The following is a 25,960-nucleotide window of genomic DNA, read 5'->3' as shown; positions in this document are numbered from 1 at the left end:
TGATTGAAGACTTTCATTAAAGAGTCTATGAGCAAGTCATCAGAGCTGATCTGGAAGAAAGCAAAGGTGGTGTGGCAGGAGCAAGAATACTTATCCTGAGCTACAAAAAGTCACTATGTGAGAACAGGAGCATTCACTAATCCTACTTCATGCTTATAAATGTCACTGCAAAGTTTCATCAAGAATAGGATCAAAGAGCTGCCAGCTGAGAAAGACTGCCTTCTCTGGCCTTGAATGAAATTCTTCCAGCCTCAAGAGAAGGAACTTGTATGAAATACAGGATTAAATAAGCTGCAAGATGACTCAATGACTAATCTTAGAAGGAAGGTTTTAGGTTGCCTGGCTACTCGACAGAGGACTTCTTCCAGAAGAGAGACATTTTAAGGAAGGGACTGTAAGTAGAAACAAAATATTAAATAGTACCATCAGGTGAGTCAGTGACATGGCTGCAGAAATCTGGCTTTTAAAATAAAGTAGTTAAAAAAAACCCAACAGTAAGCAACACCTGAAATGTACATGCATAAAGGCAAATAACCTCTAGAGGCAAAGCATGTTGAAATAGCAGTTGTGATGGGGATAGCTGTTCTTCAATGAAAGCTTAGCTCCAGTGTAGCTTTGAGCTTGAGAAGCACAGTCTGGCCTTTCTTTGCCTTGCTATTACAGAAAAGAAATGTATTATTTCAGAAAGGTTTTTTTAATATTTATATTCTTGTGGAAGTTAAAGTTGTGAATGGATTTAGATGCATTCACTGAGATCAGTTTTTAAACACGATTATCCAGATGAACTTTCAGACTAAAAATCACTAAATTCGGAGGAAGGAACATTACATTCTATTTCTTCTACATTTTCCTTAAACATCCTTTGATGGTCACAGTCAGAAACAAGGGACAGGTTAGATGGCCCTCTGTTCTACAAACTCTGCATGCCTGTGCCTTCGGCCTGAGAACAGTAAAGTTCTCTTCCTCTCAAAAATAGATTTCTTTTGTCTACCACTACTCTCAAATAATCAAAGACAGATCAAAAGAAAGCTATGCTACTATAACATCTTAAGATATTAAGATGTCTTAATTAAGACATCTTTCTTCCTTTTGAAAAATTGTGTTTTTCCTTCACAGTCAACAGACTCAAGCATTTAGGTCAAACATGTTTCAACTGGTTGAGACCTGTTGGAAAGCATCTTGCAAATGTCTTATGCGCTGTGTGAGTTTCTCTGTGATAATGAATGTTGCAGTGCCATGTGACTGTTGAAGTTTGTAAAGATGTTGTGTAATTAGCAATATTCATTAAAGTTTCAAATATATTCCAAAAGTATTAACTGCTGCCCAGGGAAAGATGGTCACTGCTGAAAGTGGCTTGTAATTTAAAATCAGTAACAATGAATAAGGGAAAAACAAAGGTGTAAGATCAGATTATCACACTGGCCACACTTACAAGGAAAAATATTTAGTGAAAGTATTTTTTAAAGTATTTAGGTAGCTAACAAAGATTACTGGGACAATGGCATTACTTGAAAATGTGCAATGACCTATACTCATCTGAATGAACCATGGAAAGCTTTAGCATATTCTGGAAGAACAACTGGGTGGGCAAAGAGGGATGCAACCTAAAATGACTTCTACGCAATTTAGCACACACTCTATTGAAAAGTGACTTTTTAAAAAGTTTTTGACTATGGATATAGCCATGAGCCATCTTTTTTTGTCTATGGATATAGCCATGATATAGCTGTAGTTTAGCTACAGCTATGATTTATATTTCTACTAGGCTTCTGGCTAACTCCCTTGAACAAAATGTATAAATGCTAAACACCACATAGTAAAAAAGGGTGCAAATTCATCCCTCTGTCTCAGATACTCACAAATTGTTTCTATGTTTTTGTTTTAACTAATACTAACACAGCATCTGTTCCTGAGGTCCAGATGCTATTGCAATAAAAACAGTACAAGAGATAGATGGAAACACAGATTAACATCTTGCTGCATCTTTAAAAAGAATGTATTATGAATAGGCTTTTATCAAGGTAGGCAGCAGTAGTAATAATAGAACAGGCGGTGACTACCTGACACTGAAATCTGACACTGACATTTGAAGGAGAACTTGAATTGTGTTATTTGAAACATTCTGGAAGAGAACTTAATGGTTCTTGATAAAGATTTGAGGGGGTTTTTGCTCTTCTTAGAAATAAAAGACTAATGATCCTTCCTTTTTCTGTTGAAATGAATTGAACTTTTGGCCTTAATGTGCTGAAAGACAGATCTCAAGATCCTGCTTTTTTCTGAACAGGTTTGGGGACATCACTTTGGATACTTTTGTGCATAATTCCAAATAGTTGGTGATACAACTTCTTCAGATATAATTTGTACATTTTAAAAAACGGCCTTTGAAGCCATTAACACTGCTGTCCATCCAGACTTACTAGTTAGTGAGTGCTAGCTTCAGGTGTCCTGAAAACCTGCTTGTTATTTATATACATATACATACATATGTAATTTTAAAATGCATTTCCAAGATACAGTTGTTCGAAATGAGATGTTAGGTGAAAATTGATCTCCTGGCACTTCAAACAGGTACATCAGAAAAATTTTGCAGAGTATGCTGCATGTAAGAATGGGCATAACAGATTAAAAAAGACAGGGAATAAGTACTGCTGACACCACAGGTCCACCAGGTTTGACATGTTTTTGGGTGATCTCACACCAGTTGGTCTCTCACTAATTCCTCACCAGTCAATCTCCACCAAGATGTCTCATGTCTCTCCATTTCAGTTTGTATAATTACTTTCTTCAAATTATCGAAAGGTACACATGATTTCCAAGAACAGTAGGTTTTTCTAATAATTTCTAATGCACACAAAAGAAATCCCAGAGTAGATAGGTAGCAGAAAGGTAGTAGAAAGCTGAAGGTTATAATTTCTATAAAAAGACCTATTTGTGCTTGGGTTTTATGAATGGTACACCACCAGTGACACCTATTAGGAAATATCTGTATTAGGAAAAAAGATTGCATTGTCACTACTAGAAAATAAAATACCTTGTCAAAGTTGTTTCCTTCCCAACATGCTAGACCATGGTATTGTAGAAGTATCCTGGGGGAGGAGCTGGGCAGGAGGAAGTAGAAAACAAATTCTGTAAAATTTTACAGTAGGCATTACTACAAGGAACAGCACTTGTTTTAGAACCCTGTGTGGCTATGTGCCTGTATTTGATTTATTTAGGAAAAAATATTTCAAGGAAGCAGCTTAAGCTCTTCCTCTTTAAACTATCTTATTAGGTCCCATTCTGGGTGTCTAGCTTGGAGTGTGGGACTGTGTTAGGCAGGAGTCCATTATAGCTGTCTAGGGTTATAGCAATATAAATCAGGGACATCAGCAGAAATGCTTTGGTCACTGGTGATTTTAATGGATTAGCTGTTTCCTTTTCTATTTCTGGAGATAAAGGTTTTGTGCAAGGGGATTTTTGGTCGCTGGAAAATGAAATATGCTTTTATTATTTTTGTCCTCTTAAATATTACTGAACACCTATTTAAAATTTTACATTTTTATAAAAATAATGTTCTGAACCAAATCCTACTACTCTGGAGGTTTAGCCAACTGCCTTCAGCAGCACATTTTGTGTAAAGGAAGCAAGTATTGTGTGGATCAACAATTGCAATATTTCTTTTGATATTAGCAATAGCAATTTAGAAACATTAGAACCACTATATAGGAAAAGACTAAAGACCCATCTAGCTTTATATCTTTTCTGAACAACCACACTGTTTCAGAAAACATCAAATTCCAATAATGAATTGTTTGGTAGAAGGATAAACTTCTTCCCATTCTGAGTAGCTGATCATTTTATGCCCCTATGCTTAAACACTTTTTGTGCTAGAGTGCATGCAAATGTATGTAAAGTTCAATATGAAAAAGTATCATACATAGAATTGAACAGCATTACTGCAGAAAATATCTTCTGTCAAAACTCACAAATCATTTGTGAGTTTGGAATTGTATATTAGAAGAAAGACGTACTTGAAAAAATATACAATATAGACTTTTTTTAAAATCCCATATAATGCCTTCCACTATATTTTATTCCACACTCACTAAGCCCTTGACATCAGCAAAAACATTCCTGTTTGCATCCTGCAAGTTTTGCACAGATTCTTCCTGTTAGATGAGCACCCCTAGAAATCAGACTCCATTTTTCCAGGGAAGTTGTATCCCATTTTGCTACAGCTGTGTGATGCTTTGGCTCCTTATTTACATACCAATCCTTCACTCACTGCATACAAAAAGCATTTTGTAAGCTGTACAAATGCACATGTACCAGATTCCAAAAAAGGTGAAGTCTGGTTTGTGTCCTACACTCTAAAGATTTCTGAAGACACAGTAAGGTTGCATATCAACCTATGCTCAGCAGAGCAATCTTTAACTATAATTAGTCTTCCTAAATACTAATCAGCATTTCATCTGAGTTCTTATAATATATTCAATTCCCCAATGCATTAAAAATATTTCACTCCATATTTCAATCTCTGGTTCATTTCTTCCAGAGGATAGATAATTTCAGGTAATTAAAAATATTAAAAAGTATTACCACTCTTCTTAGCAACATCAGTTGCTCATTATGCCTGTTAAATCAACATTAATAGAACCAGGTACAAAGTAGCAGGGATCTTTAGGAAGTTTCCATATGCATTAGGCATTTATGTAAACAAACCTTACATGCTTTAAATGAAATTAAATGCTTCTGTTGAAGAAAAATATAGTGCTAAAAGTATTTTAAAAAGGTAATGAAAGGAAGAGGCAGGGCATGGCACAGTGCTGCACTGGGGAGAGCCGAGGCAGTGGGCAGAAGGCATTTGCCCGCAGAGGGGCCTGGAGCATGGCAAGAAGCTGCTCTCCGTGGCTCCTGTGCCCACACACAGCTGCTACCAGGTGTAAGAGGAACAACAGAATAAACATGGAAAGCTCTAATAGCATGTGACTGCTTCTACATTACATGGACTCACTGAGAAAATAAAAAAAAAAGTCCAAACGTTTGGGGTTTTTTTTGACAGAGCAAGTTTGATGCACAGTCACTTCTGAATGCACTGTGCCAATGCAGTGGAAAATACCAATAAGAATTGCCGGTGCCAGCTGAAACAGGATTATGCACACATGATTGACATAGCTAAGTAAGGAGCAATGCAAACCACTGCTGATTGATTTCTATAAATCAATTACACTCAAAAGACAACAGATTTCTATCTCCCACAGCAGAACTCCTGTTTGGTTATCCAGACCCCAGGATTAGAAGTGGATGTGGCCCTTGGTGTCACTCTTGTTGTGTTCCATCCACTGCATCCACTGCCCATGCCTGTCCCCCGCAGCCCCAGCCTGGGCCCATCGTGGCAGCCCTGTCGGGCCCCCGTTCCTCACCCTCCTGCCCTGCCCAAACTGCAGGCAGGGTCAATCCCCACTGCCTCCCACCCACTCGCACTGCACAGGGATCCCCCAAACCAACAGAGGACAAGCTGGAAAAAATACTAATGGCATATTCTTGCACCCCGAAAAGAAATTAAGGGAAAGGAGCAGAGCCTGAAAGGACCAAGGCTCGCCGAGGGCACGGCGGGGCCCGATGTGCTCGGCGCTCGGCAGAGGGCTCCAGCCCCGCGCTGCAGCCGCTGCAGCCTGTCTGTGCCCGGCGGTGCTGCGGGCAGCCCACACACACCGGAGAAACCGCACCGTCTGTCCAATCGCGGGGAATATAAGCCTGTCTGGAAATCAGGGTTAAGGTATTTGTTGATTTGAAAGAATAAATAAGCTTCATGCTTTCTGTTCATACCATTTTATGAAGATCACGGTTATTCTTAGCAGAAAAAAAAAATCTATGGTGCTCCTGCACTGAGGAGCTGCAGAGACTGAAATAAAATGGCTCATGTGCTTTCTGCTTCTTTGCAACATCCACCACACAGAAAAAAGCAGACAGCAGAGCAGGAAGCATGCTTGGGTTCATGTGCCCATGCACTCTGCATTAGTGACATACCATAACTAGTTTTGCTTGAGTGAACAGAGTGAAATACTTGTTCTCTCTCTTATTAAAGATGCTCTTAAAAAACATGCCTCGATGTCAGTCTCTGCTCCCATCTTCTCCTTCACTGAGTGCCTTCTAGGCTATAGAAAACCAATGAAGGAGCCAAATGCAGACAAAATTGAGCCTTAGTAAAGAAGAGCAGTACTACCTTTCCGGTTGTTGTTAATACCAACACAAAAATATTTCAGCTACTCAATTGAGCCTAACATGAAATACAGAAGCAATCTGACTGGCCTAATTTAGAGTGTGTGCTGGGATTACTCCCTTCACGGCAGTACAGTTGCTCCTGAAGTGTGCCACTGCAAGTAGATCATCTCTATTTTAAATTAAACCCTCTTCACAAGCATGTTCAGTTTACACCCCACTTTTTATATAGTGCTCTGCAATATATGGGTCTAGAGGGTAATACAAACAATTATTACTTCTTTTTTATTAGAGTCATCGTTAAATGTTAAAAAAAAAGGCAAGGTTTCTTTGTGCTTAGTACTCAATATTTATTCAGTTAGTAGTACATCCATTGATTATTTTGGGGTCCTTAATTGTACTGTAGGGGATAACTGTACAATAGAGGACAAATGTACACCCTTTCTCTCACTTCCACTCATACACTTTTTTATACTCAAGTCTCCAACAAGCAAGCTAATTGAAATTGCATTAATATGAATATGGATATGGATTGATACACATGAAACAGGGCAAAGTCACAAAGGGGTGTGCAGTACACACATACAGGGGTAACCTTCACATACATACAGTATGCAAAGCTGAGTTACAGCAGTTACACATGCAGACATCACTTTATCTGAACTGAAAGCTGTCTGTAGTTGTAACCCTAAAGAAGACCCCAAGGACTCTGATGATGTGTTGGTCCCCCATGAGAAAATGGCATTGAATGTAATGTATAAGAACACATTTTGTACTGTTTTGTAGTATTTACTATAGGACAGCAATGATATTGCTACTGAATATCACATATTTTTGCTTTTCTTTAAGATCTTTATGTCATTTCTCAATGACATTGTCCATTTGAAAAAAGAAACATTTTCAGCTTTATCAAAATTTAGATAATTTTGCATATGGGATATCTTATATTCTTAATAATATTTTTGTTCTTCAGTATTTATTGTAAAAAACAATCTTCCATCCCTCAACACAAATTCTAGCAAGTCTGAAATCACACTCAGAAACCCTCAATTTATGACAAGTACCCTGGAGATGAAGGTTTTCTCTGGCAGAGATGTTCAAAATACAGAGATTTTATTCCTTATGTTGTTCAGTGACACATGGAAAATTTATTTGCTCAGTAGGTAAAAACATTTAAAGGCAAAGTGAATTACCTTAATGTTCCCCATAAAATGACAAACCACTGGTGTAGAGTACTGCTGGCGCTGTGAAGCAGCACTTGTAGGCAGAAGATGCCCTGATGTCACAACTGTAACTGCAGGCAAACAATTCAGAACAGGCTAGAAATAGCAGGCTTTCTCGTGACAGCCATCCACATAATGTGGATGCAATGCCTGGCATTGTTATCATCCTTTCTCTTTTGGACTGCAAATAGAAGCAAATTGTATATTTATTTTCCTGTTGAATTTGAAAGATCAGCACGAGGTAAATGCAGCATTGGAGTGGAAGTGAAGTGAAGGGGATGTTGCAATTTTTGCATATTTCTAACCTAGTATGAACAGATATTCTTTTGCCTCAAAATTTCATTTATTTCAAAAAATCTATTTAAATTAAAGCAGGAAGATTTGAAACACACCATTCTTAAAATGTGTGTCCCTATTCTTCTCTGACTGCTTTTTAATAAGCAAATAGAGAGATACAGAGCAGGCCATGAAAAGAGTATACAGACATGTATATACATATACGCAGATGAGACTTTGAGTGAATATAGACATAAGAGCTTTTCACAAGGTAGTACATTCAGGACTTAAGACTATCACATGTTAAAGTATCTTAGTACTGTAAAAAAGAAGAGTATGTAATCTCAGTAAAAATAACTATTTTAATTACACCACTAGCAATTTGAAATAGAAAATTAGCATTTTTGAGTTCATTTTAGAGCTAAAGAGGAGAGGTGCTAAAAACACACAGTACCATATAATGCAGATTTTCCTCTTTGATTAGCTTTGTTTCTGTGGTAATGGGAGTCAAGTTTTTCTTCTCCTTTTTAAATAATAGAAAACTATCAGATCCAAGTTAGTAATTTCCAAGGGGTCCACTGTCCTATTACTGAGAAAGAAATGCAACAGCTTATTAGATATTTCAGAGAAAATGTAGCTCTGCACTGAAACCCTGCATCATACAATGCAGTTAGTACCTGGGAGTTTAAAGTGCAGTTAAAATAACTAGCTCTTTCCAAGAAAGGAACAAGTTTAACCCCCAGAGATTTATCACATCTTTTATCCCTGTGAAGTCCATGGGGAACAAAAGTCTCTATTTTGAAGAAAGGAAGAAGAATGTGTCTGATTTAAGCTGAATGTACCAGTTACCATGGGGGGGTGGGGGTGGTAAGGGCTACTAACTGAGCCATGAAATCAGTCCTGGCTGGTGTGCTTTCGCAGAAAGACCTTTACACAAACTGCTGTAACAAGGAGGACTCTACTGTATGAAATACGAGGTTGTGATTTCACATTTCCTATGAAATTTCATATATCTGTGTTTCCACCACAAACATAATTTGACATGACATTAACTGAAGATACATTCTAAAGACTGCAACTCTCAGTGGGTCTTAGTTTAATGCTATGTATGTGAGATGCATTCTTTTCAAATTAATCCTGACACTCTAAGAGACAGATTTTCCCTGGCATAGGCTGGGGGATAAAATACATACCAAGGCCTTGGTTTGTCCAAATTTAGTTATTTTACTGAAGTACCTCAGCTAAGAGCTTCCAAATACACCCAAAATCAACAGAACTCAGGGAGTATAGTTTGGTCCTCCTAAAACCTGAACTGACTTCCGTAGATGCCCCTGTCTCACAAAACACACCCATTCTTTCCACTGACTATATGGAAAACTTGGGTAGAATTAATCTGTGCCCAGATATCTCTGACCTCCATGTGACATGGAAGAATACAGCACTAAGGGAGAGTATTGCTGCACAAAGAATAGTAGAACAAACATATCACAGTCCCTATGAGGCATCTAAGGACTATGCAGCTTATATGTTACCCAGCTCACTGGGGAGGTAGCAAAACTACCTCTCTGTTCTTTCATGAAGGATGTTTAATACAGCTCTACCATGAGTCCTTTCTTCCTTAGACAGCTATTTTCATTAAACACAGATCACTGTACTGCTAGGATGATAGCAAAAAAAAATCACTTGACCATCAAACACTCTATAATGACAATTTTTCTTTCCAGCATTAATAGGCTTTATATGAATGACAAAATGCAGCTATTCTCCAGGCCACTTTGTTATTTTCACCACAGCACCTGTACCTAAGAACCTATACCCCTGAGAATTTTGCATTACAGGTGCCAAGATAGCCTTGCCTTTTCAAGTAGGAGGGGTAAAACCCTGACAGAAGATGAAGACAACTGTATATATTTCAAAGTACCCATCTGATTCTGCATCTTCAGACCAACTGTCCCAGTTTGTCCAGATCACATGTTTGGGGCAAGCACACAGAACATTCAGAGAAACGTGACTTCACAGGGTCCTTGGTCTATTTCAAATTTTAAAACTAATATGAGACAACTTGACCTAAAATATACAGTAAATAAATGTCTAAAACACACATTGTAAGGGAATGAATATTTGTGCCTACAAAGTGTTCCAAATCTAATGCTGTATTACAATTTTACTAAGTCAGTTCCTTCACTCAGTGCAGTTCTACAAATTTGCTGAATTGATAACCTTTTCTTTCTGCAATATATAGTCTGAAGAGACATAAAAACAAAGCACTAAACTATGTTCCCAAATCCTACTGAAAATGAAAGAAGCTACTCTGAAACACCAGGAAGCAATATTTGGTTCTAGTGGTTTTTTGCACACAAGGTGGTTATGTTTTGAGTAGTTCCTACCAGGAAGATATTTTGAAAGATTCATTAGATACATTGACTTCAGTCCTATGCCATTTTTGCTGGTTTAAAATAAAAATGAAGGCAGAATCAGGCTATTTCCTGGTTCAGAATGCAGCTGTTCTCCCCCTGACAGCATAACTAATTCATTTAATAATATTCAAAGCACTGTAAACCAACATACTCTAGCAATTTCCAGTTGTCCATTATTTTTTTTTTAGTTTCCCCTCATAATCAGACTTGATTGAGAGAAAATGAGAGGAAAAAATACATACATTATGCATGTGTAGTGCATACCGTCTGATCTATGATGACATTTCCCTACACTCACACAGAATCGTTTTCTCCTGGCTATGCCTCTCTTGAGTTTTTCTTTCTCTTTCTGCTTACAAAGATATGTTTTATAGTAATGATCCAACATTATATGGTACTGAAATGATGTCAGCCATATCAGTGGGGCAGGAAATATTGACATCACGATAGCAAAGTCTGATGCTTTGAAAGCTGAATCTAAATTTCAGAAAGAACATATAAAAGACATCTTAAAAAAAATCTCAGGCAATTCTTGACAAAACTGCCCTGTGTGTACAACAAATAAACATGAGCTTTATGGATGTATGATTTAATTTTTTCTTCTATTTTCCAGCCTAAGAAAGGGAACACAGATCCATTTCAGTAAGCTGTTTACTTAGAGAGACAAAGAAGTGCAAGTCCTCATGAAATACTTTACATTACAGTTTGGGCCCAAATTTTTCCCTCTTAAGTGCAGTACAATAAAAATCTAAAAAGTGCTTATGTTAAAATAGTTGGGTTTTACATGGTGGATCACATATATTGAAATATTGGGTAATGTCTGCTGATCATAGCCACAAAACTATTTCCTTTACTTTTCAGCTCTTAAGAAAACATGAAGGAACCAAACACCCCTCTTTGTTTATTTGCTCTTGATTAGCATGATCATTAACTAAGCAACATATTTTGAAGAGATTCTGGCTGTTTTAATAAATAGCATTAGTGTCCCCAGGCCCTAAATAGAGCATAATTGCCTAGAAAGTTGGGGGGCAGAGTCACTGACTGAAGATGTAAAGGTTTCTTAGTCATCCCAGTGAAATCTCTACCATCTCAATAAAGGCAACCTAATGCAACTGGTCAAGGGAGCAAGGCCAGAGCACATAGGTACATAAGTTTCATTTTTGCCCTCCCAAAGTCATTTAGCCATGGAAGTTGTAACCCATTGAGCAGGACCAGTTGGGAGACAAGACAAGCCAGACTTACATGGAGCACAGCTGAGCAGTAACCAACACTCTGGGGACACTTGTATAGAACAAGTTGCTTGGGCCCAATTCTCATCAACAACTCTCTCACGAACCAGCAGAAGGCAAACAGCACAGGGGGCAGTTCAATAGAACTCGAAGGCATTGATGTTACCAGGTATAAGTGAGTAACTAATGCCATCTGTGGCAATTTAATTGTAGGTGAGGATTCATTGGAGGAAAGAGCTCAGCATGATTCCCCCATCAAAGGCTAAGCACTCAAAACTGTAAGTGAGGGCAAATGACTGCTGCTGGTTTTAAACAGGTTTTTACAGGGAAACTATTGAGGAAAATAATGTTTTCCTGTTATACTGGTTAGTGTAAAATCCATTCCAGATAAAAATAGCACTTAAAGTAGTGTTTCCCTCCCAGGAGGTTGAGTAGGTTGAGGAGGTGGAAAAGGGCAGGGGCGAGGAACAGCTGTGAATTCTTCCTTTTAATTTTCGCATTTAATGAAAAATTAATGCATGTCCCATTACATCAGGTATAATCTGCACTTCTCTGCTCTGTATCCTATTGCAAATCTTCTTTCTTGGAGTAGATTCGCTAGCAGTAAATAACTCAGAAAAATGTTCTCCATTTATTTTATGAAGTAACCTATTCACTATAGATCTTGTGGTAGCAGGGGTGACATTTAAATCTATGCAACTTGCATGTACAGAGCCACATGGGGATTGTCCTCCTTCCTATCACTAGAGTGCACACAACTCCTGAAGTAAAAATCCACAGAGGAATATTCCACTTAACTTGGCAAACTTCTCTTCAAATACATGTCCTCCTTTTTTGCCCTTCTGCACACGCCAGAGGTATGTTTTCATAATTTCTATAAATCACAAGTGACTGTAATTTTTTTATACCACCAGCTTCCCTTTCTCCCATATTCAATAGTTTTCCAAAATACAAAAGCTGAACTTACTCAGAACTGATATGCAAGACATTTAACCATTACACTAATAACACTACTGGTTAGCCATATTTTCATAATGGGAACAAATTGGAAAAATAGTTAATGAATATAAAAAAAAATCTCAGCACTGCTTTTCCAACCCTCATTTCTTGTCTTTCCCATTTGACCATTTAAAAGACTCGTTGGAGACTCAGAAAATATAGAGGAAAAACGTACTTGAGAATAGTAAAAGATGATAAATTATTACATATATATAATAATCTTATGTGTTACATTTAAAGAGAAAATATGTGACTATAATTCAAAAAACAGTACTAATAATAACCCCTATTTCTTGCTTTGTGAAACTTCTAGAAGAAAAATCATCCCACCGTGTCATTAAAAATGTGTCATTGTATTAAAAAGGATACTAGCCATGGAAAATACCCATTGGAAGGCACAACCTTGGGTTCACTGTCTCCTAAAGGAATTTTAAACATTATGTGTAAGTTTTTCTGGAGACACAGAAGTAGCTAAGAATTGCTGTGTTGCCATTCAGTAACAGTGAGAGATTAGAAGAGATTAGATGGAGTAGAGGATGTATCTTTTGTTATCAGCCTGATACTAAAAATTCTAGGGACATTAGAGGATTCCCATGGCTCCTCTGGGAAGCGGACTCGGTCTGTAATGAAAATGTATGGAGAGGCAAAGATAATAAGTATTCATTGTAGGTCTCCAACACCTTTAGAAGTTCCTGAAAAGTTCTAACTCCCATCCATGTTGTTAGAAATTGTACCCAACAGTATCTTTAGTGTGGCAGTAACAACAACAGACTTTCTTCTAACGATCTCACAGTAATGAATTTAATTATGGTTTACATAACACTCATACCATTGCCTAAGACTGCAAAGGACGTTGTCTCCATCTCCATGTTACAGAAGTGTAAACTTCAGCACAGAGAGCTTATGAGAGACAAAAAAAAATATGGAAAAACTTTAATGAGAGAAGCAACACATTTTTATGCTCTGTGCCAATGCCAACCTTCTGCTTTTTGGAAGGTGATCCTATTTTTATGGGTTTCAGGAATATCACTCTTGGAAAGAGTAACATAAATGAGTGGGAAACTGAACCACTGGAAAAACAAATGAATTACACACAAAGAATTCTCAAATGTACAAATTAAGCAAACTGAAAAACAGACGAACTTTCTCTAATCCTCTGTGTATAGATGTTACTTCCTCAAACAGATGATGAAAATATTCCAGGCAAGACGTAAAATTACTTAGTTGAGAATGCCCATGAAAACAAATCTTTGTTTGGAACAAAGAGAGGTAAAGGTTGATCCTTTGTACCTGTCAATGTCTCTCACCATATCTTTGATAAACCAGGTATCCATTACATAGCTTCTAAATGAAAGATTAGGTCAACAGACTGGAAAAGTGTCCTCAGTGTCAGTTCACAGTACAGAGAGCAACGCACAGAAGCACATTTTAAATGCATTTTCCCAAACATTTGAAAACAGTTAAATTGCATGGTATGAATTGGATGTAGAAAAAAACCCAACATATCTGCATATCTGAGAAATCTAGCTAGGCAAGGGATTAGGGAAGCAGGACACTGGTGATCTGTTTGTAATTCTATCTCCATGTAGAAACTGTATGTTCTTTCTGCCAAACTTTGCAATAAGAGATACTGCTTTCCACACTTAGTTCCTTATCTTCTTCAGCTGGAATGGTGTTTGAGCTGCCTGCACTGCAACATCCTACTGACTCCAGCAACTTGAGATTGTTATCCTGGATTCTATTAGCTGGAGGTATCAACAGATACCTCCCCACAGACAGCAGTGGAGTTACTAGGATGAGAGAAAGAGAGTCTTTCTGGCTACATCTGCAGCCACCTGCCTGAAAAGCTTCGTGCCAAAATACTAAAGGGAAAAGAGATAGAAGGACACTACAGGACAAGGCAGGACAGATGGGACCGCCAGGCATACCTTGGACAGCTCCTCAGCATCACTTCAGCCGGCGAGCACAGGACGGTGCCACAGGGGCAGCGACAACCTCGTACAGGTGATATTTAGAGGGGTATGGTAAGCACAGGGCACAGACACAAGTAAAGAGAAGGGCGTCACATTGCTCTTCCCTTCAGGGCTTAGTCACCTGGTGTCTGCTTTCTGTCTCAAATAACTATTGCCCTAAGCAAAGCCAGTTGGCTGGCAATACACAGGAGACAGCATAACAGGGAAAAGCAAAGAATTGGAGCACTGTGGAAAAACGTGCAGGGAGGCTGGAAACAGACATACTGAAGATAAACCAAAGAGGGTGAAAAGATTAAAATGGAAGACTGGAAGAGCTGGATAACAGAAAAGGATAAGGGAGGATGAGGAGGAGGCAAGAAAACTAAGAAACTATGTAGGAAGGAGTGAACAAGACATTAAGATAGAAGAAAAGAAAGAAAAAGTGTGTAGAAAATGGAGTGATAGAACTGGGATGGTGAAATGGCAAGGAAAATGGGGTAAATACGCAAAAGAGACATGAACAAGAGATGCACAAGCATCTGGAGAGCACAAAATAAAATGAGAACATACAAAAATGTGTAGCAAGAACACACAGAAATGTAGAACCCATATTATGGGTAGTGATACCTGCACCTGGAACATCACATCAAATCTCCAAACACTACATCTCTACGCAAGACAAATCAATATTTACTGTTTCATCCACTAATCCATTAACAGATGAATGGATACACTTTAACTCCTGGAAAAGTGTTAATACTTTCCATCCTCTTAATAGTGATCATAATCTTGACATCACAGTGATATAAAATGTAGCATTTTAACCTGTCTAATTAGGATAATAGGGGCATTCATTGCTTTAAACTTTGCTTTCGCACCATAAATAAACTGGCTGATGATAGCTAGGAGCCATAAACAATTTTCATCTGCTATCCAAGATGGTGATATGGTTCATCTGCATATTCATCAAGTGGTATGCAAGTAAATAAGAAAGTTTTGCTGATTACTTGCCCTACTTCTTCTACTATAGTGAAATTCATAATGTTAGGATCTTCCAACAGCAAGTCAGATTATCAGAACTTAATTACAATGAGAATGAAAGGAAATATTCCCACACTCTTATTTAATTATTAATTAAATATAGAACTTTACATTAAAATGGTAAACTCTTCTGTTGCCAAAGCACTGTATTAGATACAGAAAAAACAGTTGAAATAAATTATTGCCATTAGAGAGACAGATGAGCCCATCCAAAGAACAGTAAAATTAAGTATTAAGCAGTTACAAAAATAATACTGCCTTCATCTATTTTCCTTGGTTTTAGACATGTAATTTGTCACTGGTCACAGTTTCCTATTTATCATGAGAATTTGTATCCAGAAAGCATTCTACCAGAGCAGGAAGGCAAAAAATAGTAATAAAACACATGAAAATTACATTCTATCAAATAAGTACTTATATTGATGTTCTGTTATCAAAACCATTTAAACTCCAAACAAATAAATCCTTCAATCAATGTGAATAAACTCCTGGGAAAGATTAATAAAACTACACTATTTTATATTTGAATTAATTTGGAATTAATAAATTTTTAAGTTTTGCTTCTTTGAAAATCCAACAGTTTTCTTTTTAATTTGAGTTGGATTAAAGATACAAATAAATATATTTCAGTGTATATATAATTCGGTATATAATTCAAGTGTACTGCTGAAAACTGGGCAGGGTGACATCTCTTTATCCACAGCATGAAGAAAGATTTTAAACAATTTCTGATCTCTAATTAAGCTGCATATCAATTTGAAATCCTAGTATCTAAAATGCTGTGAGTCTTTTAAAGTAATATTTCAAAAGAGATATGCCTTGCTTTTCATGGATTTACAAGTGTTTGGATGAAGTTAGTGTTTTAGCTCAACACAGTTTTTACCCAAGCAGATCATTAAGGGCTCCCTTAATCTACAGTGAGTGATCTGTTGCCTCAGGCAATGCACAGCTCTTTGCTCCACAGTGAACTGACAGCTGTTTGTCCATCAATGCCATTTACTCCCATTGAGTTCAAAAGGAGCTTCTCACCTTTCGTAGCTCTCATAGATCTCACCACCTAACTCATAAATCCATTCCTCAGGTTGGAATTGCCTGGGAATGGCAGCTAAATTTTGCTGGAATTTGGACTACACAGCATCTCCCCTCCACACATCTACAAAATTAACAATAAAGACTAAGTTGCCTCTAGTTATGAGCAAAACCTTAGTGCCTCATTTCTTACACTGACAGCATAGAAACAAAAAGATGTCAGATCTCCCTTTGTCTCTAGGGAGACCTGATGGATCTGTAGGCTGACGGATACAATGCAGACATCTAAAGCCAGTAGGAGAATTCTCCACCAGCCAGTCTACAAGGCAGAGGCCTGCAGAAGATACGGTTACTAGGTGTTCTGAATGCTTCCAGAGTGCATTGCTACAGGCAACAAAAGTGAGGTACACTTCAGCTGCTTTGGTTTATTTTAGGTAACACTTTGAGCTGTAATTTCCCAAGATTTTATATGTAGCCATATTCTTTCTAGAATGTGTCAAAGTCAGGAGCAACCACCCAGGGAAGGCCAGGTGCTAAATGGAAGAACATGAAGCTAAAAGCATTCATTAAGTAATCAGATATGTTTAATTCTCTGTTTTTCAACATTTCTTTTTATCCTACCACTTGTGCTTACTGGAACAGCTACACAAAACAAGAACTTACTGCCATGCTGTGCTGTGAGCTGCAGGCATACACAGTCTCCACTTCTGCTTGCACTATTGAAAAATCATCTTATATCTTCCACATATTCTGAAAACATACCAAGCTGTAGCAGAATAGTTATCTGGGACTGAATCTGGGACCATCAGTAATAACTGCCTACTCCCAAATGCTATCTGAAAATTATATATATTAAAATGCACATGGTCCCAAGCAAGTGTAGAAATATCTATTTACCTAAATGAATTATTTATTAGTAATTGATTAAAAAAAAAAAAAAGACAAGTTATTCCTGTCTCAAGAATGAGTACAATCACAGAAAATTACACCCATTTAACTCTCAAGCACTCATTGTGCAGGCACATCTGTGAGAAGAATATGACCTACATCACTCAAGTCACAAAAAAAAGCATCTCCATTTTTTCTGCAAGTTATGCCTAATAGTTACAAACCTTAAAACTCAGTGAAAAGCCATAATGGCTTGAATGTATTTAAGTATTCCAGTCTGGGGGGATGAAGAATTGCACCAAGAGAATCATCACCTTACATGATGGACATCTTCTCATTATTACAGTTGCCATTACACCTCTGTTCAGGCTTTGCTCTCTGAACTTCAGCAACATACTTCTGCCAGACGAAAGTCGGGAAGTTTCTACAAAAAATGAACTTGTCACAAGAAACAAACTATTTGATACAGAAAAAAAGATGACATTTAACTCACTGCATAGGCCTTTATTCATTGGTAATGTACAGAAACTGTACATTACTGTAACTGGAGTGCATCCAGTTAACTGCGTGTACAACTACAGTCCATGAGACTACACCTACTGTGCATGGGCAGTATCACTGATCTTCGCGTGTGTGGTAAATCCACATTCCTGGGAAGCACTGCAGCTACCGAATGTGTGCAGACAGATGGTGGATTCCATCCCGTGACAAGAGAAGGATTGTAATTTGCAACTTTTCATGTCACTGGAAGCACTATAGCTTTAACTATTTGGAAAGCTAAATATCCATTTCTGCCACTGTCATTTTATACTCTGTGCTAGTAAACATCCAGAGTATCCCAGTAAGTCGAAGAAGCTTGCCTATTTGGCACACCTCTGCTATGCAGGAACTATTGCTAGAGGTAAGTTTTTAACATCCAGTGCTAAATCCTCAGTTATTTTCAGTACATTTACATCTTTCTGCATATTCAGGAATAATTAACTGTTCCCCTTCTATGGTGAATACCCGTTGACTGTTTGCATCTACATTCCCATTGTTAACAAACTTTTCTACATTTATTTCAGCAATGGTTGATTTCAGAAGCTTTCTAAGCAGGATCACAAAGGGGCTGAAAGCCACCTGACAGCTCTTCAGTCACACGTTACAGAATCAAGGTATAAAATTATTGGGTACTGCCAGTCTTTATTTTATAAAGAACACTGTCTCTGTGAATATTCAACTAGTTTTTATAATCCAGTTATTTCTATTCAACTTATTCATAGATCAGGTTTTTTCTACTTTTAGTCTAATAAGATGATAGACTGATTCTTGTACTGTGCTATTTCTGCACACCATTTATTGATAATGAATTTTTCTGCTACCTGTTTATGTTGATTTTTTCAAAGAAAATGTTATACAAATAATAAAATAGGTATTTCATGGATTTTCCCTTTCTGTTAGTTCATTCATAGAGTTCTCTGGTGCTATACAGTATAAATAGTTAATCCTGATATATATTGAGTGCTATTGTGGAATTGCATTTTTAGCCGAGGTGACTTCATTCAGTTGTCACATTGGCTTGAGACCTCATAAATACAAACCCCCCATATTTATCTGCATATATACATATGTGTTTTTATGTCTTGGTTTTAATAACTGACAGTGAAAATTAATATTTAATGATGGGGGACAGAAATTTTCTTCAGTTGTGAGGCCACCTAATTCGTGTCCCTGACAATGAACAGCACTATAATTATAGAATTCCAAAATAATTGATGTGTTCATATGAAAGTTAATATTGAACTTCAGTATTGTAAAAATAAAATATTTTTGTCACTTTGTGAATTTGGATCATCTAAGAACACTCTGAATATACACATTTTAGCATTTTAGATATTTTTTCTGCCTATGAATAAGTCACTATCCTGTGTTTTTACAATTCGCTTGCTAAATTTCCTTCTCAAAGTCACATGTGCAGGTTGGTTTTTTCTCACAGAATTTGAAATATGCATTTTTCATTAAAATTCTGTATTTTGAGAAGGAGGTTATTTTAAGTTAGAAAAACATGACATCTGAGTCTTGGATATGCCAAAACTATGTTCAGAAGCAAATACGTGCAGTGGTTAGAAAGGAACGGATTAATAAATATCAACAGGCTATTGAAGTCCTAAAATGTCAGACAAGTATACCAGCCTTTTTCTCACATGCTATTTCATATAGACTGCAGGACAAAGAGGATTTCTGCTGGGATTTCAGCACTCCATTTAGACAAATGGGCTTTACTGTTAATTGCATGACTGCAGTTTCTCATTCAACCTCTGCCTGAGCTCATGCACCAAATGGCTGATATTTAATTAGCTGGTGATAACTTGCCTAGATTCAGGCAAAATATCTGTGACAGGTCATCGCATAACAATCCAGATTTGTGCTTTATTAATATCTGCACGAAGTTGCTTTAAAGAGCCATTGATATTCCAGAAACAGTCTGAGATTTTCACATTCTGGCATTTTCATGCCTTCATGCCTGTAACTAAGATCTTAAATACAGATGTATGCCAGCAACCAAGATTCTACCATTATCAGCATCGAAATAAAAGCAGACTGAGCATAATTAATATAGTGGCTCACTGGGCATATAGCGAACATGGATTCTTTTTCCTGCATTCCACACCAGCCAGCCACCGGGCAGCTTCACTAAAAAGCCACATAACCACTCAGTCTGTTGATAAATCTGACTTAAGGGGAAGCAGCTCTTAGAAACCACAGTCCAGTATCACACTTCTGAAGCCACATAGCTGGCAACCCAAAACTCGCTTAAGGTGAGAAAGCACAGGTATGTATGCCTGCAAAATACTATGTAGATGTGTTCATAAACAGTATTTAAAGCCGCAGAATCAGAAGAATGATCCTGGTATGACTCGTGCAAAACAAGAAAAATTCATTACCCCAACCAAACACGACAGTGGAAAAGGCAGCAGGAAAGCCAGGGATCATTCAGAGTCATCTGCTGCTTTAAAGCTGTGACCTATATCTGGCAGGCAAAGACAAGACATTAGAAGACAGAGCTTTACAGCAACAGGAGATTATTAGGCATAGTGGAGAAACAATTGCTTGTTGCAATTACAACTTTAAAGCAGAATTTAACTCTCCCATGTGTACCATGGATCTCTTTTGTATGTTTGAGCTTGTTCCACTATGAATCTCCCAATGCTGTCACATGCCATCTATCCAAGAGTACTATGTGCTGCTCACATGGGATCTACAGATGGGTCAAAGAGGAAAATTTTGCCCCAACATGAAAAGGCAGGGGAAAAAAAATCTTGCACTTGAAGGAAGCTAATGCAAATGTTAATAATTAAAGGGATGCCCTCGATATCATTCAGCTATCCAGTTTTGCTATATCCTACAATGTTTCCCTTTGATAACATTTACAAGGTTCATACATAAGGTACCTTGTTAGGATGCTAGAAAAGATGTTGCTGTGTTGTCTGACATGGGCCTTGTCCTGGGAGCCAGAATTTTCTTTTCTCCAAATAAATATACTAAAGTAGTTGCACCAAAGATTAGAAAGCCTGCTTGTGAAATTCTTGTAAAAATGTATTTGTCTTATGACTATAACAATCTTTTAAATGGGTAACTGCAAAACAAGAAATGTCCCCTCATCTTCTCAGGGCAGATTTACTTACTGAATAACATGTGAATTCAATACACAGAGGAAATTCCTGCAACCAGACATTTTCCCGAGAGACTAGGAGGGAAGAAAGAAGAATATATATACAAACACACACTGCTGCATATCTGAATTCTGATATGGCAAGCAAAGCAGAACAAGAAACATCTGTCAGTTCCACACAGCAAAGCCCAGCTCCCATATGCCACTCTTTCTCCAGAGAGGATTACTGTTTTAATATGCTGAGTTCACATCATCTATTCCACACAGTCAGTGGGCAAACCAAAAACAAAAAATCCATCTATATAATATGAGTTAACCCTGATCCATGCACACAGTCCCAGAGGAGGCCTTCCTGCATGGAAATTGTGTGGTGACCAGGGGAAAGCAGGTTTTCTTAGGCTACTAAGCAACAGTAAGTGCAATTGCAGCTGCTGCTGCGGCCTCTGGCCAAACTTCTGCTTGCTACAAACCCCCCAGAGCCACTCTCCGACCAGGGGATCTGCACAGCCCTGCACTCACCAGCTCTCTTTAAATCTTTGCCATTTTATTCCATACTGCTTTGCAAGTGGGTTTATTCAGCGATATAGCACTGGTCCCTGCTTATGCAGTATGCTTTCTGTTCCCATGGAAGCAGTGAAACCATAGCCATTGGCTGTGTCCAGCACTTACCAAAGCCTGGGAATAAAGGCGGGCTTTGCTGCAGAGGGAAGAGAGCACCTGGATAAAGAGAGGATGACCTGCAGTTACATTTTATGCACTGCAACTTTGCCAACACAGTAGACTTTGCTGGAAATTCAAATCATGTTTCTAATAACTGTGGCAGCTGCTGTCTGCCTGACAAGTACAAAGAAAGGTGTTTTCTTCACCTAAAGAAGCTTCACCAGCAATACTTCTTTAAGGGGGTAAGGTCTTGGGTCAAACTGAGCTATTAAAATTCAGCTTGCAATCACCAGGGACACCACCAATGGCCAAGTTTTCTTTTTATTCACAGAATAATAAATTGCTCTTAAAAACTTATTCCAGATGAGTCAGAGGAGGCCTATAGTCCACACCTGTGAATTTCATCTTTTATTTCCCCAACTTCTTTAAATGTTTCCATGAACTTGACTGGTTTTGCTGAAGCAAAGCACAAACAAAAAATATTATGCTTTATCCTCACATGTTGCCATGTTACAGAGATAGCTTGAAGCTGGGTAAAAAAGCTGTCAGTGCTAGTGCAGATCCTGTACATATGACTATCCTGCACATAGATGCATTCATAAAGTCATGCATCACCACACTTTCTTGTAAGACTATCTTGATTGAAATGGACAGGAGGTGTTTTCTGAATTAGTTACCGCCAACACATTTTCCTTTAGGAGATCATATGGATGAGTCACTCATTGTGGTGAGCTGACCCTAGATGGACACCAGGCATCTACCAAAGCCACTCTATCACTTTGCTCCTCAGCTGCAGAGGGGACAGAAGATCTAACGAAGGTCTCATGGGTCAAAACAAGAACAGGGAGAGATCACTCACCAGTTACTGTCTTGGGCAAAACAGACTTGACTGGAGGAAATTAGTTTAGTTATGACCAATTTATTAATGAATTTATAGCAAATCAAATCAGAGTAGGATAATGAGAAATAAAACCAAATCATGAAACATCTTCACCCCCCCTTCCCTTCTTTCTGGCCTCAACTTTACTCCTAAATTCTCTACCTCCTCCCCACTCACTGATGCAGGGGGATGGGTTAGGGTTAGAGGGGTGTTGTGGTTAGCTTCATATTGCCTCTGCCTTTCCTTCCTCCTCACAGGGAGGACTCCTCACACTCTTTCCCTGCGCTAAGTGTGGGGTCCCTCCCATGGAAGACAGTTCTCCAAGAAGTTCTCCAGTGTGAGTCCTTCCCACAGGCTACAGTTCTTCATGAACCGCTCCAGCGTGGGTCCCTTCCACAGGGTCACAAGTCCCGCCAGGACCCTGTTCCAGCATGGGTTTCCCACAGGGTCACAGCCTCCTTTGGGCATCTACCTGTTCCAGTGTGTGGTCCTCCTTCTCCCCTGCCTTCTTCACTGACCTCAGTGTCTCAGAGCTTTCTCTCACATAATCTCACTCCTCTCTCCAGATGCAACTGCTGTTGCACAGCAACTTTTTCACCTCCTTGACCATGTTATACCAGAAACATTACCATTGTTGTCAATGGACTCAGTCCTAGTCAGTGGTGGATCATCTTGGAGCCAGCTGACATGGGCTCTATCAAACATAGGGGAAGCTTCTGGTATCTTCTCACAGAAGCCACCCCTGTAGTTCCCCTGCTATGAAAACTTTGCTGCACAAAGTCAATACACTCATTTACACAAAAGCCATTTCACACTGTTCTATCAGCATTAAAGGAATTTAACAAGGATATAAATGTATGTTATACTCATTTGAATTATACTTCTTAAGCAATCCAATGAGTTTCTTTGTAAACGGGAACCAATCCCTTAATTTCTTATAATTAACTGTCAAAATAGCTGAATGCAACAGCACTGGGGGGACTTGTGTGTTTTCAGGTGTTAATACATAGATGAAACCCTCAGTCCAGAAGCCATATCATTGCACTCAGCAAGGGATTTTTCTAATTTGCCATCAATATTCATGTGCTCGAAAGAGGACACACAGCAACCTAAATATCAGTCTTGAGAAGCAGAGAAGAAATATTTTTACTCCATTATGTTAGTTCAGGACACAAGGTCCAAATGCCTGCAGCCCTCTCTGGATACTGTATGGTGAAGAAAGGTACAGAGCCTCTGCATTGATTCCACCAAGTGCTTCCCTCTGAGGCTCAGGTAGATAAGAAGGGAGCCAGGAATGCATTGCTGGCAGCAGAGCAAGGCTGAAATGATGAAGCGGCACCTTAGCTGTACCTTGGTGACTTACTCTGTAGCTGAGTCTCAAAAAAGAACCTAAGTGAAAGCTCAGAGAGAAGGGTAGGAAATGCACCCTAGCCATGTCCATACTTGCCCATCACTTTAAGACTAGTGCGAGACAGACATGCCACACTCTGGGACCAAGGCATTGATTATCCTTTTCCTCCTCTGTTTGACTAGATAAAGGGCAGAAATTCTTGACAAGGTCTGTCACTGACAAAAAAGTGACTGCTTCACTTCAACTGACTCATAAATAATCCTTCTTCTAACTCCTTCTATCAGTACACTCACAAAATAGTGAGAAAAAATCCCAGAGAATTAGCACAATTCTTCCTGCCCTGAGAGCAGTCACACAGCTTGCATTGCATCCTTCCCACCCGACACTTCTTTATAATGAGAATTTGTAGAATAGAGGCTGGATACTGCCTTGTGTTTCACTGTGCCTAACTATCACAGATGCACTCTTAATTGGCTTTTAGGCAGTACAATGACAAAATATACTTGCTAGTAGGAGTTTCTCCAGCTTCTAAAGTTACATTACAATGTGAATTTCTCGGTTCATTTTACCAAAGAAGCACCCTAATACCCCTGCTCTCGCAGAATGAAGCAATCATGTGTGAAACAGAGGCAGAAAAAGTACTCTTGAGTAATTTTTATTAGTGTGTGCTGATGATTTTTCAAGCCAGATTCATGATTTCACAATAATCAAGGCTCATACAGTAAATGAAACTCTAAGTGGATATCACTCATTAACATTCTCCCCAATAAAAGTTACATATTCGACAAGAGCAAAATCTTACTACAGCTCCTCAAGACTTGCTGTTTTACTTGGAATAACCCACCAGCAAAGTTAACAAAAAGGGACTTTTTTTACTCAAAGGCTAGACCACTGATGGGCAGAAACCACTACCAGACATCCCCACACTAGAGTAATTTCCTGGAATTTAGTGCTGATAGACAGGCACAAACCTCCTCTGCTTACAGCTCCTCTGCTCCCAGCAACCATTCTAGCCACCTCTGCCTGGAATCCCCCAGCTTGCCTTTCACAAGGTTACCAACAAGTGCCCTGATTCCTAAGCCAGCAGAAAGCCTGGAAATCTTTCCTAGCAGGGTTATGACAAGAATATGTGTCGGTATGGCAACGCATGTTGCTGCTCTGAAAAGTCTTTTTCAATGATTTGGAGTCAGACTACAGATTTGCCTTCCACACCTGCCTGCAGGCAGGGAGTATGTTTTTGATTTTACCCTCTCATGAAATGTCTTTGCTTGTCTGCTCAGTGCAGAGCATGGATTGGCATATCCGCTCTGGATAAATGAAAAGAGAACAGCTAGAAAAGAATAGCGGCTCATGACAATTTTCATCTCCATTGCCATAGCAGCCAAAATACTAGCAATCATCCGAACAAGAACAGCAGGTTATTTCCCATTTTCCCCAAAAGAGGAGGGACAGGAAATAAAGGACTGCTTGAGTCACACTTCTCTCCTTGAACATTAAAGCTAAACACCACAATGCAACAAGAAACTGACAGGCACAAGACTTTTGTAGACATTAATGCACTACAAAGAATGAAAACGCTATCTTGCACAGAGAACTCCTGCAGGCCTTATCCAGGCCTTCTCACTGACATCAACAGAAGCTTGCCCGAGAAAACGCTGCAAACTTTGATCCATAAATAGGATCTCAACACGTTTCACCATGGAAACAATTGTTCAGGTTAATTCTGCTCTCTTCAAGACTGTAGCAGGAACTGCACCAGATACTTCACAGATCAGAGGAATCACGTGCCTCAGTATTGCACATGGGGTTGAAGAGCTCAGTTTGGCTCAGTCCCAGTCACATCCCACCCCCTGACTGGCGCTGAGGCTGGGGTGAACTGTCGTTAGCAACTTGGTCTCAAAAAGAGTACACCTGGAAGAAAACATTGGTCGTATAGGAATGCGATTCCCAGGGCCATTCTACTAATCTGTTTCAGAAAAAATATTTCCTAGAAACAAGATAAATGCCGCAGGCTCCCCACGGAGCGTCCCGAGCATCCTCACGCCCGCAGGGATCCTGTCCCGGTCTCTCACGCCTGTACGTGTACACGTGCAAATCGCTTGCTGCAGCCAAAGCTTCCTCGCCGGGGCTCCCCCCGCACCCCCGGCGCGAAGGAGTTAAGG

At 38.8% G+C, this 25,960-nt stretch overlaps 1 protein-coding gene across 3 annotated transcripts in view; it reads right to left on the bottom strand.

The window, feature by feature from the left end:
• PLPPR5 (phospholipid phosphatase related 5) overlaps nt 1–25,960 on the bottom strand; it is a 151,524-nt gene that overhangs the window by 107,232 nt on the left and 18,332 nt on the right. The gene's annotated exons all lie outside the window — the stretch shown is intronic.

The sequence above is a fragment of the Corapipo altera genome, unplaced genomic scaffold (genome assembly GCF_003945725.1).
Source record: "Corapipo altera isolate COAL_440 unplaced genomic scaffold, ASM394572v1 57, whole genome shotgun sequence".
Lineage (NCBI taxonomy): Eukaryota > Metazoa > Chordata > Aves > Passeriformes > Pipridae > Corapipo > Corapipo altera.
Note: the sequence above shows the minus strand (reverse complement) of the source record. Positions and strands in the feature narration are given on the sequence as shown.